The sequence below is a fragment of the Sinocyclocheilus rhinocerous genome, unplaced genomic scaffold, assembly GCF_001515625.1.
Source record: "Sinocyclocheilus rhinocerous isolate Xijiao unplaced genomic scaffold, SAMN03320098_v1.1 scaffold153, whole genome shotgun sequence".
NCBI classification, from domain to species: domain Eukaryota; kingdom Metazoa; phylum Chordata; class Actinopteri; order Cypriniformes; family Cyprinidae; genus Sinocyclocheilus; species Sinocyclocheilus rhinocerous.
In genome coordinates, this window is record NW_015660878.1 from 2,251,390 (window position 1) to 2,265,105 (window position 13,716).

At 35.9% G+C, this 13,716-nt stretch overlaps 1 long non-coding RNA gene across 1 annotated transcript in view; it reads left to right on the forward strand.

The window, feature by feature from the left end:
• LOC107725535 (uncharacterized) overlaps positions 1–10,857 on the forward strand; it is a 16,655-nt gene extending 5,798 nt beyond the window's left edge. The window contains exons 2-3 of the long non-coding RNA XR_001638124.1: positions 2,509–2,586; positions 10,817–10,857. This is a non-coding gene — a long non-coding RNA (uncharacterized LOC107725535). The remainder of the gene's footprint in view (positions 1–2,508; positions 2,587–10,816) is intronic.
• Positions 10,858–13,716: the final 2,859 nt, after the last annotated feature.

Here is a 13,716-nt window from a genome sequence, read left to right on the forward strand (position 1 = left end):
GAATCACTACATTATATTTTCCAGCAACGAGAGGATAAAATCGCTGTTTTTGAAGTAAACTGACTCTAAAAAGAGAAACGCACAGACGCGCATACACGCAACTTTCATCTCTCTCTCTCTCTCTAATTGGCAATATTTGAGAAAAGGGTTTAGTGATTTCTAATTATTGGGGGTTAGCCCCCCTCAATGTCTATGGTGGTTATCGCCCTGCCCTGATCAGACATGAAAATATGTTGTGGCACTATCGTGCAGTCTATAATGATATGACGTTAGTTAGCAAATATTAGCGATTTTTTGCAAACATTTCTTTGAGTAACATGACCGTAAATATGAACTCACGATTGAATGTAACATAAAACAAATGATTACTTTTCGTTAAAATCTTTATTAATGCCAAAAAATGCTTACATTTGTGTCTTGTTGTTCGCTCGGGCAGCCATGTTGCCGCTGAAGCCGGTTTACGCTGAGATAATTCATACCCCTTCGTTTGAAGTGTGGTCCCGAAAAATCTTCATTTGAAGGGCTATCTGGCCCTTCCTCTTCCCCCTACCCCTCCAACCAAAAGAGAATCGAGACACCCCTACCCTTCACGTGAACGCGCAAAACGGAGGGGTAGGGGAAAGGGGAAGGGCTAAGGGGTAGAATTGGGATTGGGCCATAGTCACGCAATGCTGATGTTGTTTTAACATTAACAGTTTGAGAATAAAGTATAACAACAATAATAATTTGCACGGTTTGATGTGATATGAGCTAATTTAGATTAAATTACCATTGGTAGCGCGATTTATTGTAATGCTTTTTTCCTCATCAGAACAAACGTGGCAGACTTGTTACTTACTTGTTCAGATAACAATATCCGGTGAAAATGCTTATTTGAGTCATATATTCCAAGACGTAGGCTAGAATCTGTGAGTGCAAAGTACAATATCCACACCGGTGCGGTGACTGACTGCCACACATACTCCTCAAAACATTAGATTCATCCGCGCTGGAGCCGTGCCGGAGCACAACCCACGCAAGAAAGATAATTCCGCACACAGCTGCAATTGCAGGTTTTCAAACAGAGATGGCCACAAAGAGGCAAAACTTACGGACTGCAGCTTTAAGAGTGTCGAGTTCTTGAAACTTTTGAAATCACACAGTGAACTACGGTTAATTAAATAAATCAATAGTCCCAGTTTCTGTTAATTAAAAAAATTGCACAACAAACAGCTTTGTCATAATTATGGTAGAAATATTGAATATACAGGTGCATCTCAATAAATTAGAATGTCGTGGAAAAGTTCATTTATTTCAGTAATTCAACTCAAATTGTGAAACTCGTGTATTAAATAAATTCAATGCACACAGACTGAAGTAGTTTAAGTCTTTGGTTCTTTTAATTGTGATGATTTTGGCTCACATTTAACAAAAACCCACCAACTCACTATCTCAACAAATTAGAATACTCCATAAGACCAATAAAAAAAAACATTTTTAATGAATTGTTGGCCTTCTGGAAAGTATGTTAATTTACTGTACATGTACTCAATACTTGGTAGGAGCTCCTTTTGCTTTAATTACTGCCCCAATTCGGCGTGGCATGGAGGTGATCAGTTTGTGGCACTGCTGAGGTGGTATGATTTGTTGAGATAGTGAATTGGTGGGTTTTTGTTAAATGTGAGCCAAAATCATCACAATTAAAAGAACCAAAGACTTAAACTACTTCAGTCTGTGTGCATTGAATTTATTTAATACACGAGGTTCACAATTTGAGTTGAATTACTGAAATAAATGAACTTTTCCACGACATTCAAATTTATTGAGATGCACCTGTATATGATATAATATTGGGGTTTTCGATGATTGTGTTGGACAAAGTGGAGCCCTTTGTGTCAAAAAAGATTGACTGCTCTGAATATTTTATTGGATAAAATTGTATTCTGTTTTCTGTTTAAAAGTGTGTGTGTGTGTGTGTGTGTGTATAGGTGCTTCTCAATAAATTAGAATGTCGTGGAAAAGTTCATTTATTTCAGTAATTCAACTCAAATTGTGAAACTCGTGTATTAAATAAATTCAATGCACACAGACTGAAGTAGTTTAAGTCTTTGGTTCTTTTAATTGTGATGATTTTGGCTCACATTTAACAAAAACCCACCAATTCACTATCTCAACAAATTAGAATACTTCATAAGACCAATAAAAAAAAACATTTTTAGTGAATCGTTGGCCTTCTGGAAAGTATGTTCATATACTGTACATGTACTCAATACTTGGTAAGGGCTCCTTTTGCTTTAATTACTGCCCCAATTCGGCGTGGCATGGAGGTGATCAGTTTGTGGCACTGCTGAGGTGGTATGGAAGCCCAGGTTTCTTTGACAGTGGCCTTCAGCTCATCTGCATTTTTTGGTCTCTTGTTTATCATTTTTCTCTTGACAATACCCCATACACACACACACACACACACACTACATTAATCAAAAAATCTCTTTGGTTTCTCTTTTGGTTCTTTGTTGTTTACGTCGTAAGCAAGAGGAAAACTCTGAAGTTGTTTCAGCAGGACACTTTCAAGATGATGGTTGATACAAAATACAGAAGCAATCAAAAGTAAGTTAAAATTTGTTTAGTCAAGTTCAGAAAATGCTGTTTTGCAAGGAAGATGCTGGACATGAATAATTATGATGCAGATCAACACAAATCCTTTTTTAATTCTCCGGAGTCAATGCGGAAGACGACTCAAAGCTGATGCGTTTACCCAGCTGTTCTGACTAATGAAGTGCAGCGGTGAACAGCGTGTCACTCTCATGTCCGTTTGATGTCGGCACGTCCTTCCTTTGTACAGAGGGAACAACAGCGGGGGCCTCGATCACAGCCAAACCCTGTTTAATCTAAATTAAAACTCACTAATCTTGTTATTATGCTGACCCCTTTGCGAGACACACTTCCACAAGGCCCCCTCATCCCTGTCACCCAAACATTTTCATCCGACCGAGACAAAAGTATATGGCGGGGAATTAGATGACAGTGTGGCATTCTGAAGTGGGAACATTGATTTCAACAGGCTTGTTTTGATCACGAAGGCTTTTGAGTGATTAGGGGTTTCACTTTTTGTCCCTTTTGATTGTTCGTAGTAAGTTGCATGATAAAACATCTTGGGTCTGTTCGAAAATGAGGGTGAGTTTCACTGTCAATGCTGATTTGGGATCAGTTTGGGTCACATTTCTCAAGGTTAGGATTTGGGAATGGAATAAGCTGTGTATGGAGCCATGAGGATGAACGTGTGACCTCCTCCTAATCCTGCGATGTGTCCTGCATAAGACTTTTCAGAGGATAGGCCAGACCCTGTACTGGAGATGGAGAAAGTTCCATTTCCATATGCATGAGATGAGCCGTTGTTATTTTAATGAAGGGCATCCTCCCTCGAGCAAATAAAAAAGACTGAACTGATGCTAGACATGCCTCTGTGATCAGCTTTAATGGTCTATCTTTGTAAAGAGATGTGGCAGAAAGAAACCCATTAGGGTGATGCCTGTGTGTGTCTCAGGAAGTCTCATTTGAATCATTGCTGTGATGATCCTAGACAAACGAAAAGTGAAAAACAAACTCCCACATTTATAATGTTTCTGCAAATGTCCTTTTAAATGCATTTTTTGTTTTATTTCTCCCGCTGTCTTTCTTGAGGAATGAACCTGGAGCATTTGTCACAAACATCCCCTGCTCAGAGAAAGGTTTGTCTATTGTCTGATGTGCACAGGCATCCAATTCTTTTGCTGTACATTTTTGTATTTATATAGTTACCTTCGATCATGTGAAGTAATTGCTACATTTGTAATGAAATTTGTTAGAAGGTTGTTAGGTAGGTCCGAAAATATATAATATAATATAATATAATATAAAAATATGCTTTGGCAGATTTATGAGCTTTTTAACTAGTGAGGACTGCTTAAAATGTCCTTTGTTGTTGTTGTTGTTGTTGTTATTATTATTATTATTATTATTATTATTATTATTATTATTATTATTATTATTATTATTATTATTATTATTATTATTATTATCATCATCATTATTATAACAATGTTTCACATTTTTCATAATTTTAGCCACCACAAGTGTCGTGAAACCAGTATATGTACTCAAAAACAAACAAATCACAATAATCTTTATCATTAAAAGTTCTATTCATTAAACAAGTAAACTTTCATAAAGAATATGCATCTCATTAATGATTAATGTGTTCTGAGGTTAATGGAAAGCTTTAGTTGAGTTATGATACGATGTGCATGTGATGTTCTTTACAATATGCTTTTGTGTCAGTTCAGAGTGACTAACTATAGCACTGGTCATGTTCATAACACTGGATTAATCCCTATGCTGTATAGAGGCCTGTAGTCATGAAGAGACATCTACTCAGTCCCTTAACACATAAATACTAGTGTAATTGATTCTACAAGTTCCTGCTGGGTTTCTGAGCTCTTAGGAGAGTTTCTCCTCAGTAATCATTTTTCTCAAAGTCAAGAGTGAAAAGATGGGATGTCGTCTCCTTTTGTATTTGTATTATAATAACCTACCTAATGATTATGCGGCATATGCGGCAGTATGAATCATAAGTAATGAAAGAACAGGGACCTTGTAGAGATGAGAAATGCATAAAATGAATAAAATGAAAAAACAAGACTGAAGAAGAAGTAGAAGAGGCATCCAAAAGCCTAAGAAAGATGGAGAAAAAAAGGGACCATGGACAAACCTCTTGGACGTCTTTTATTTATATTGGTTTTGAATTGCGTTTATGTTGACTTTGTTGTACATCTATCTATATTAGTAAAACTTTGTCGACAAAGGTCTATGTCTGAAAGTTGTTGGTTTCTATTGTAAATCTGAGTGAATTTTGTCAGCAAAAGGTCATATTGAGTTGTAGTTGCTGATGACTCTCTTAACCTGTTCAAAGACGGAAAGATGGAAACTATTGATTATTTAATTTAGCTCTCAAAATAACATTCTCTCTGTAGGTCTTGAAACATTTCAGATAAAGGTCACTATTTTATAAATGGGACAATCAAAAATAGACTTTCAAGGTTAGATTTTTTTTTTTTACTTAAAAAGTATACAAGACTAATTTGGGAAGAAGAATATAATGTCATACGCCTACCTGTGTTGAGTATAGTATGAGAGTCTAATTTGTCATGTATGTGTGTGTGTGTGCGTGCATGTATGTTTTGATTCTTGAGTTACCAAATATTAATGAAAAGATTGATAAACCTGAAATCAGCTACTGAACATGATGGAAAATGGCTTATCAAACAATATCTTAAAAATTTTAAAATGCAAAAAGATTTCTGTGAGTGTGAGATTTAGGGGTAAGTGATGCAAAATTTCATTAGCTCAGTATAAAAACAATAGAAGTCAATAGAAAGCCCCCACGATAGAAAACCAAAGTCTCTCTCTCTCTCTCTCTCTCTCTCTCTCTCTCTGTGTGTGTGTGTGTTTATGAGAAGCAGTGAAAGAATGAGTGCCACCTTTGACTTGCTCCTCATCCAGCCTCAGATCACTCACTGTCAAGATTTTCAAATTCAATTTATCTATAGATATTTCAGAAACTCATTTGGAGATGATTTTCTCCCTCTCCACACCCGCTGGCTCCGGCACCAGTCATATACACCTCTCCCGTAGGCGGCCGTAAGCCCGATCCTGAGCTGTACTATTTGATTTAATTTGAAGGGCCATCTGTAATCCCCCCCGGTACTCACTGAATCCCTGGGTCCGTCTGCTCTGCTGTGCTGCGAGTGTTTGCCCGTTATTGTGCTTGCTGCAGTGCAGGGCTTCTTTGTCATTTAGAGCTCACAATGCTGAAAAACCAGCAGCACTCGGAGCAAGTTTGAAAGAGTTTTCAGCTGCTGTTTATCTGCAGTGGCAATATGCTAGAAACATACTAAAAAATGCTAGCAACACTTAGCTAAGTGCTAAAGCATGCTATTAATGCAGTGAAAGAGGAAGTTTCTGTAACTCAGGCATGCAGTGTCCAATCTGCCCCAAATTTAACAATTTTGATAAGAGTCCTGTCCTGAACACATCTACGTGCCCGTTTTCGGTTATAGTCATAGCGCCACCTGCTGGCAACAGGAAGTGACATGCTTAACACTGTTATGGAGTCCAAGTAACATTTAAAAATTCATCAGCAACTGTTACATAGGCTGGCAATATGCTAGAAACATACTAAAAAATGCTAGCAACACTTAGCTAAGTGCTAAAGCATGCTATTAATGCAGTGAAAGAGGAAGTTTCTGTAACTCAGGCATGCAGTGTCCAATCTGCCCCAAATTTAACAATTTTGATAAGAGTCCTGTCCTGAACACATCTACGTGCCCGTTTTCGGTTATAGTCATAGCGCCACCTGCTGGCAACAGGAAGTGACATGTTTAACACAGTTATGGACTCCTAGCAACATAATAAAAAGCGTCAGGAAGTGTTACATAGGCTGGCAACATGCTATTAACATGAAAAAACATGCTAGCAACACGTAGCTAAGTGTTAAAGCATGCTATTAATGCAGTGAAAGAGGAAGTTTCTGTAACTCAGGCATGCAGTGTCCAATCTGCCCGAAACTTAACTTGTTTGATGACTGTCCTGGCCTGAACACATCTACATGCAAAGATTCAGTTTTAGTCATAGCGCCACCTAATGGCAACAGGAAGTGACATGTTTAACACAGTTATGGACTCCTAGCAACATAATAAAAAGCGTCAGGAAGTGTTACATAGGCTGGCAACATGCTATTAACATGAAAAAACATGCTAGCAACACGTAGCTAAGTGTTAAAGCATGCTATTAATGCAGTGAAAGAGGAAGTTTCTGTAACTCAGGCATGCAGTGTCCAATCTGCCCCAAACTTCAGACGTTTGATAAGAGTCCTGCCCTGAACACATCTACTTGCCCGAATTCAGTTATAGACATAGCGCCACCTGCTGGCAACAGGAAGTGACATGTTTAACACAGTTATGGACTCCTAGCAACATAATAAAAAGCGTCAGGAAGTGTTACATAGGCTGGCAACATGCTATTAACATGAAAAAACATGCTAGCAACACGTAGCTAAGTGTTAAAGCATGCTATTAATGCAGTGAAAGAGGAAGTTACTGTAACTCAGGCATGCAGTGTCCAATCTGCCCCAAACTTCAGACGTTTGATAAGAGTCCTGCCCTGAACACATCTACTTGCCCGAATTCGGTTATAGTCATAGCGCCACCTGCTGGCAACAGGAAGTGACATGTTTAACACAGTTATGGACTCCTAGCAACATAATAAAAAGCGTCAGGAAGTGTTACATAGGCTGGCAACATGCTATTAACATGAAAAAACATGCTAGCAACACGTAGCTAAGTGTTAAAGCATGCTATTAATGCAGTGAAACAGGAAGTTTACATAACTCAGGCATGCAGTGTCCAATCTGCCCGAAACTTAACTTGTTTGATGACTGTCCTGGCCTGAACACATCTACATGCAAAGATTCAGTTTTAGTCATAGCGCCACCTAATGGCAACAGGAAGTGACATGTTTAACACTGTGCTGCACAATTAGCTACACAGTAAAATATGCCATTGTGTGCTAAACATAATAGAAATGTGCTCAAACATGCTAGCAACACTTAGCTAAGTGCTAAAGCATGCTATTAACACCATCAAACAGGAAGTTGTTGTAACTCATGCATACAATGTCCAATCTGCCTCAAACTTCACATGTTTGATAGGTGTTAAGTCCTGAACAAATACCCATGCACAAATTCAGTTATACTAATAGCGCCACCTGCTGGCAACAGGAAGTGACACGTGTAACACTGTGATGCACTATTAGCAACACAGTAAAAATATGGCTTTGTGTGCTAAACATGCTAGAAATATGCTCAAACATGCTAGCAAGACTTACTAAGTGCTAAAGCATGGAATTAATACCATGAAAGAGGAAATTGTTGTAACTCATGCCCACAATGCTCAATCTGGCGCAAACTTCACACGTTTTATGAGAGTCCTGGCCTGAACACATCTAAAAGCCAATATTCAGTTATAATTATAGCGCCGCCTGCTGGCAAAAGGAAATTACTTGTTTCACAGTAACTTAAACATGCAATGTCTGATCTGCCCTAAACTTCCAATGTTTGATAAGAGTCCTGGCCTGAAAACATGTACATGCCAATATTCAGTTATAATCATAGCGCCACCTACTGGCAACAGGAAATTACTTGTTTTACACTATCTTAAACATACAATGTCCGATCTGCCCCAAACTTCACGTTTGATAAAGAGTCCTGGCCAGAACACATCTTAAAGCCAATATTCAAAAATAATCATAGCGCCACCTGCTGGCAACTGGAATTGACTTTGTTTACGCTAACTTAAACATGCAATGTCCAATCTTCACCAAACATCACATGTTTAGTAACAATACTGGCCAGAGGACATCTACACATCAATATTCAGTAATAATTATAGCGCCACCTGCTGGCAACAGGAAATTACTTTGTTTGCACTAACTCAAACATACCATGTTCTATCTGCACCAGACTTCACATGTTTGATAAAAGTCTTGGCCTGAAGACATCTATATGCCAACGTCCAGTTATAATCATAGCGCCACCAGCTGGCAGCAGGAAGTTTGGCGCATATAAATGACTTTGACATATTCCTCTTATATTTACCACTTTAAATGCATATTGCCCACTCTTTGCTCTTTTCCAAAAGCCACCGGGTGGCAGTGTGCTTGGTGGCGAGGGCCCTTTCATCGCTGCTTGCAGCTTTAATTATTATTATTATCATCATCATTATTATAACAATGTTTCACATTTTTCATAATTTTAGCCACCACAAGTGTCGTGAAACCAGTATATGTACTCAAAAACAAACAAATCACAATAATCTTTATCATTAAAAGTTCTATTCATTAAACAAGTAAACTTTCATAAAGAATATGCATCTCATTAATGATTAATGTGTTCTGAGGTTAATGGAAAGCTTTAGTTGAGTTATGATACGATGTGCATGTGATGTTCTTTACAATATGCTTTTGTGTCAGTTCAGAGTGACTAACTATAGCACTGGTCATGTTCATAACACTGGATTAATCCCTATGCTGTATAGAGGCCTGTAGTCATGAAGAGACATCTACTCAGTCCCTTAACACATAAATACTAGTGTAATTGATTCTACAAGTTCCTGCTGGGTTTCTGAGCTCTTAGGAGTGTTTCTCCTCAGTAATCATTTTTCTCAAAGTCAAGAGTGAAAAGATGGGATGTCGTCTCCTTTTGTATTTGTATTATAATAACCTACCTAATGATTATGCGGCAGCAAAAGTGATATGAATCATAAGTAATGAAAGAACAGGGACCTTGTAGAGATGAGAAATGCATAAAATGAAATTATTATTCAAACAAGACTGAAGAAGAAGTAGAAGAGGCATCCAAAAGCCTAAGAAAGATGGAGAAAAAAAGGGACCATGGACAAACCTCTTGGACGTCTTTTATTTATATTGGTTTTGAATTGCGTTTATGTTGACTTTGTTGTACATCTATCTATATTAGTAAAACTTTGTCGACAAAGGTCTATGTCTGAAAGTTGTTTGTTTTTACTGTAAGTTTTCTAAGTTTAAACTGTAAATTTGTCACCAAAAGTCATATTGAGTTGTCCTGTCCAAAGACGGAAAGATGGAAACTATTGATTATTTAATTTGGCTCCCAAAATAACATTCTCTCTGTAGGTCTTGAAACATTTCAGATAAAGGTCACTATTTTATAAATGGGACAATCAAAAATAGACTTTCAAGGTTAGATTTTTTTTTTTTACTTAAAAAGTATACAAGACTAATTTGGGAAGAAGAATATAATGTCATACGCCTACCTGTGTTGAGTATAGTATGAGAGTCTAATTTGTCATGTATGTGTGTGTGTGTGCGTGCATGTATGTTTTGATTCTTGAGTTACCAAATATTAATGAAAAGATTGATAAACCTGAAATCAGCTACTGAACATGATGGAAAATGGCTTATCAAACAATATCTTAAAAATTTTAAAATGCAAAAAGATTTCTGTGAGTGTGAGATTTAGGGGTAAGTGATGCAAAATTTCATTAGCTCAGTATAAAAACAATAGAAGTCAATAGAAAGCCCCCACGATAGAAAACCAAAGTCTCTCTCTCTCTCTCTCTCTCTCTCTCTCTCTCTGTGTGTGTGTGTGTTTATGAGAAGCAGTGAAAGAATGAGTGCCACCTTTGACTTGCTCCTCATCCAGCCTCAGATCACTCACTGTCAAGATTTTCAAATTCAAGTTATCTATAGATATTTCAGAAACTCATTTGGAGATGATTTTCTCCCTCTCCACACCCGCTGGCTCCGGCACCAGTCATATACACCTCTCCCGTAGGCGGCCGTAAGCCCGATCCTGAGCTGTACTATTTGATTTAATTTGAAGGGCCATCTGTAATCCCCCCCGGTACTCACTGAATCCCTGGGTCCGTCTGCTCTGCTGTGCTGCGAGTGTTTGCCCGTTATTGTGCTTGCTGCAGTGCAGGGCTTCTTTGTCATTTAGAGCTCACAATGCTGAAAAACCAGCAGCACTCGGAGCAAGTTTGAAAGAGTTTTCAGCTGCTGTTTATCTGCAGGACTCATTCAAATATCACGTCACGTCATGAATAGCTTAATTCATTATATGATATCGCACAACAACATGTATTACACATGCACAGAAGTGTATGAATCAGCGATTTAATTGGAAAATATAAATTTTTTTATTTTTATTATTATATTTGGATATTTTGACTTTTAGTCCAGTAATGATTCTCTGGTTTGGTTTCAGGACCAAGTTTTGATATTTGACACCAAGTGGCAACCCAACATGGTATTGAAAATGTAATTTATTTAATTTACTATCATAAATGCACAATTACACTATCATTTAAAAGTTTGAAGACAGTAAGATTTTTTTTAAAGAAATGAATACTTTAATTCAATGATGATACATTAAAATGGATCAAAAAGTGACAGTAAGACATTTATAATGTCACAAAATAACAATTTTTACTATTTATAGTTATTTTGTGACATTTATAATGTCACAAAATAACTATTTTTACTATTTATACTATTTTAAATAACTATTATTCATTCAAAGAATCCTGAAAAAAAGTATCACAGCTTCTATAATAAATGTTTCTAAAGCACCAAATCAGCATGTAAGAATGATTTCTGAAGGATCATGTGATACTGACTGAAGACTGAAGTAATCGCTGCTAAAATTTCAGCTCTGCCACCACGAAAAATAAAATACATTTCAAAATCTATTAAAATAGAAATCGTGTATTTTAAATTGTAATATTTCAAAATATTACAGGTCTTACTGTATTTTTTATTAAATAAATATAGCCTTATTATGTCAAAAACAAAATCTTACTGACCCCAAACTTTTAAACCGTGTATATCTTTGCATTTTATTATTTGCATTTACCATTGTTCTTTTTTCCTGCTACCCATGCCATGACTCTTAGAACAAGTTACAACTCACCTGTTGAGAACCACTGTTTAAATTAAATATTAATTTGTTTTATGTTGTTTTATTACATCAGTGTGTCTGTTAGATCCCTCTAGTGGCTGATGCTAGTATTGCTTCCATTCTTCTCTTGTGGTTTTCAATCTGAGGGTGCAGTGCGGGGTCGAGCAGAGAAGTCAGTGCTCTCTCAGGGTGAACAGCCGGATCTGTGAACACCGGGCAGAGATAAGCACCTGGAGAGCTTTTATATTTTCTTTTTAAAGTGTCCAGTCAAGAGGAGAGCAATTCGGCAGCACAGAGGCCCTAAATTCTCTCCTCTCTTCCTCTGCCGTCCTTTTTGCTCTGAACTAAATACGTTTAGAGTACTAGAGTGATACACCCACAGCCAATCAAATGAGCTGTAAATACCATGCGACTAATGATGTTAATGGATTCAAACAAAAAGGAATACATTAAAGAAGTAATGCTAATTGAAGAGTTGATAAACTGAAGAGGATGAAATCTTCATCCTAAGTCTTTGTCGGTGTGGATGGTAAGGGTAATAACCCTTTTCTGTGCAGAGGCAGTGAGTCAGCAGTAATTACGAGTGCTGCTTTGACTCCCCTGACCCTTAAGTTCGTGTCTGGCGTCTATAAATAACAACAGTGATGGGTCAGCAGCATCACCCACATGAGCACCATCACAGCATAGCAAATGAGATCCCATGAGCTGCGTGTAGTGTACATTTAATGATACAGAATCTGCAACCATAAGTTTGTCTCTGTGTGTGCGTTTGTGCATGTGTATGCATCACACATGTGACCCCAGAAAGGGCTGAATGTGTTAATACGTGTTTGAATTTGTAATTCATAGAGTGTAAATTGGTTGGGCCATAAGTGTCAGTGTCAGGGTTATAACAGAGAACTGCTGTCTGCACCTTAACTCCTTCTCTGATTGATCCACACACAGAGAGCCTGATAAAAGGATCGAGCCTGGCCGGGCTGGACCTCAGGATCTGCTGCAAAAGCAGTTGAGGTGTCAAGTGGGCTGGAGAAAGGGGGCTTGATAACTTATGGGCGCCCTCACCGTTTCCTGCCTACTTGTTAGTTGTGTTCTGGGTTTTCTGTTGGATGAGTGATTAGAGTCAGGGTTTTCAACCTTGGTTTGTAACCTTTTTTATGTTCCAAAATTTTTACAATCTCACACCCCCGCCTCACCCACATAACAGCATGAAGCTGGTTTGGATCTCACAGACAGCAAATTATGTTGTATTAAGTTCATAAGAGTAACAACACATCTTAGCTTAGTCAATATTATTTTTATATGTATAAGAAATGTGTCTGTGTGTGTGTGATAAATATAAATGATTGTGTTTAATTTTTTATACACATCATAATAAAGAAATTATGTATTTTGTAATTTATTTATATATCATTTTTTATTAAAAAATAAGATGACTTTTGTTTTATTCCTTTTTATTTATTTAAATTATTTTATTGTTTTTATTAATATTTATTATAATTAATTATAGTTTATTATAATTCATATTTTACACACACAATATGATAAATAGAAATGAAACGATTTTATTAATTAATTTATGTATGTATTTATTTGATTTAAATATAAAATGTTATATGTTTCTTAATTGAATATTTATGTTTGTTATATAATAAATTATTAAAATAAATCATAATTTCATTTTTATCTTATAATATATATTTATAATTGTATGTATTTTGTTATTTATTAATACAACATTTATTAATTTATTTTTGTTTGTTTTAAATATAAAATGTTACAAAATGTTTCTTTTATTTAGTATAGAATATTTTATACACATCATAATAAAGAAATGATGTACTTTGTCATTTATTAATATATAATTTTTTATAAAAAAAGATGACTTGTTTTATTCCTTTTTATTTATTTCAATTATTTTATTGTTTTTAAATATTTATTATAATTAATTAGTTTATTATAATTAATATTTTATACACACAATATGATAAATATAAATTAAACGATTTTATTTATTTATGTATGTATTTATTTATTTGATTTAAATATAAAATGTTATATATGTTTCTTAATTGAATATTTATGTTTGTTATATAATAAATTAATAAAATAAATTAAATTTTTTCAATTTTATAATATAATTGTATGCATTTTATTATTTATTAATAAAGCATTTATTTAATATTTATAAAATATGTATATATTATATA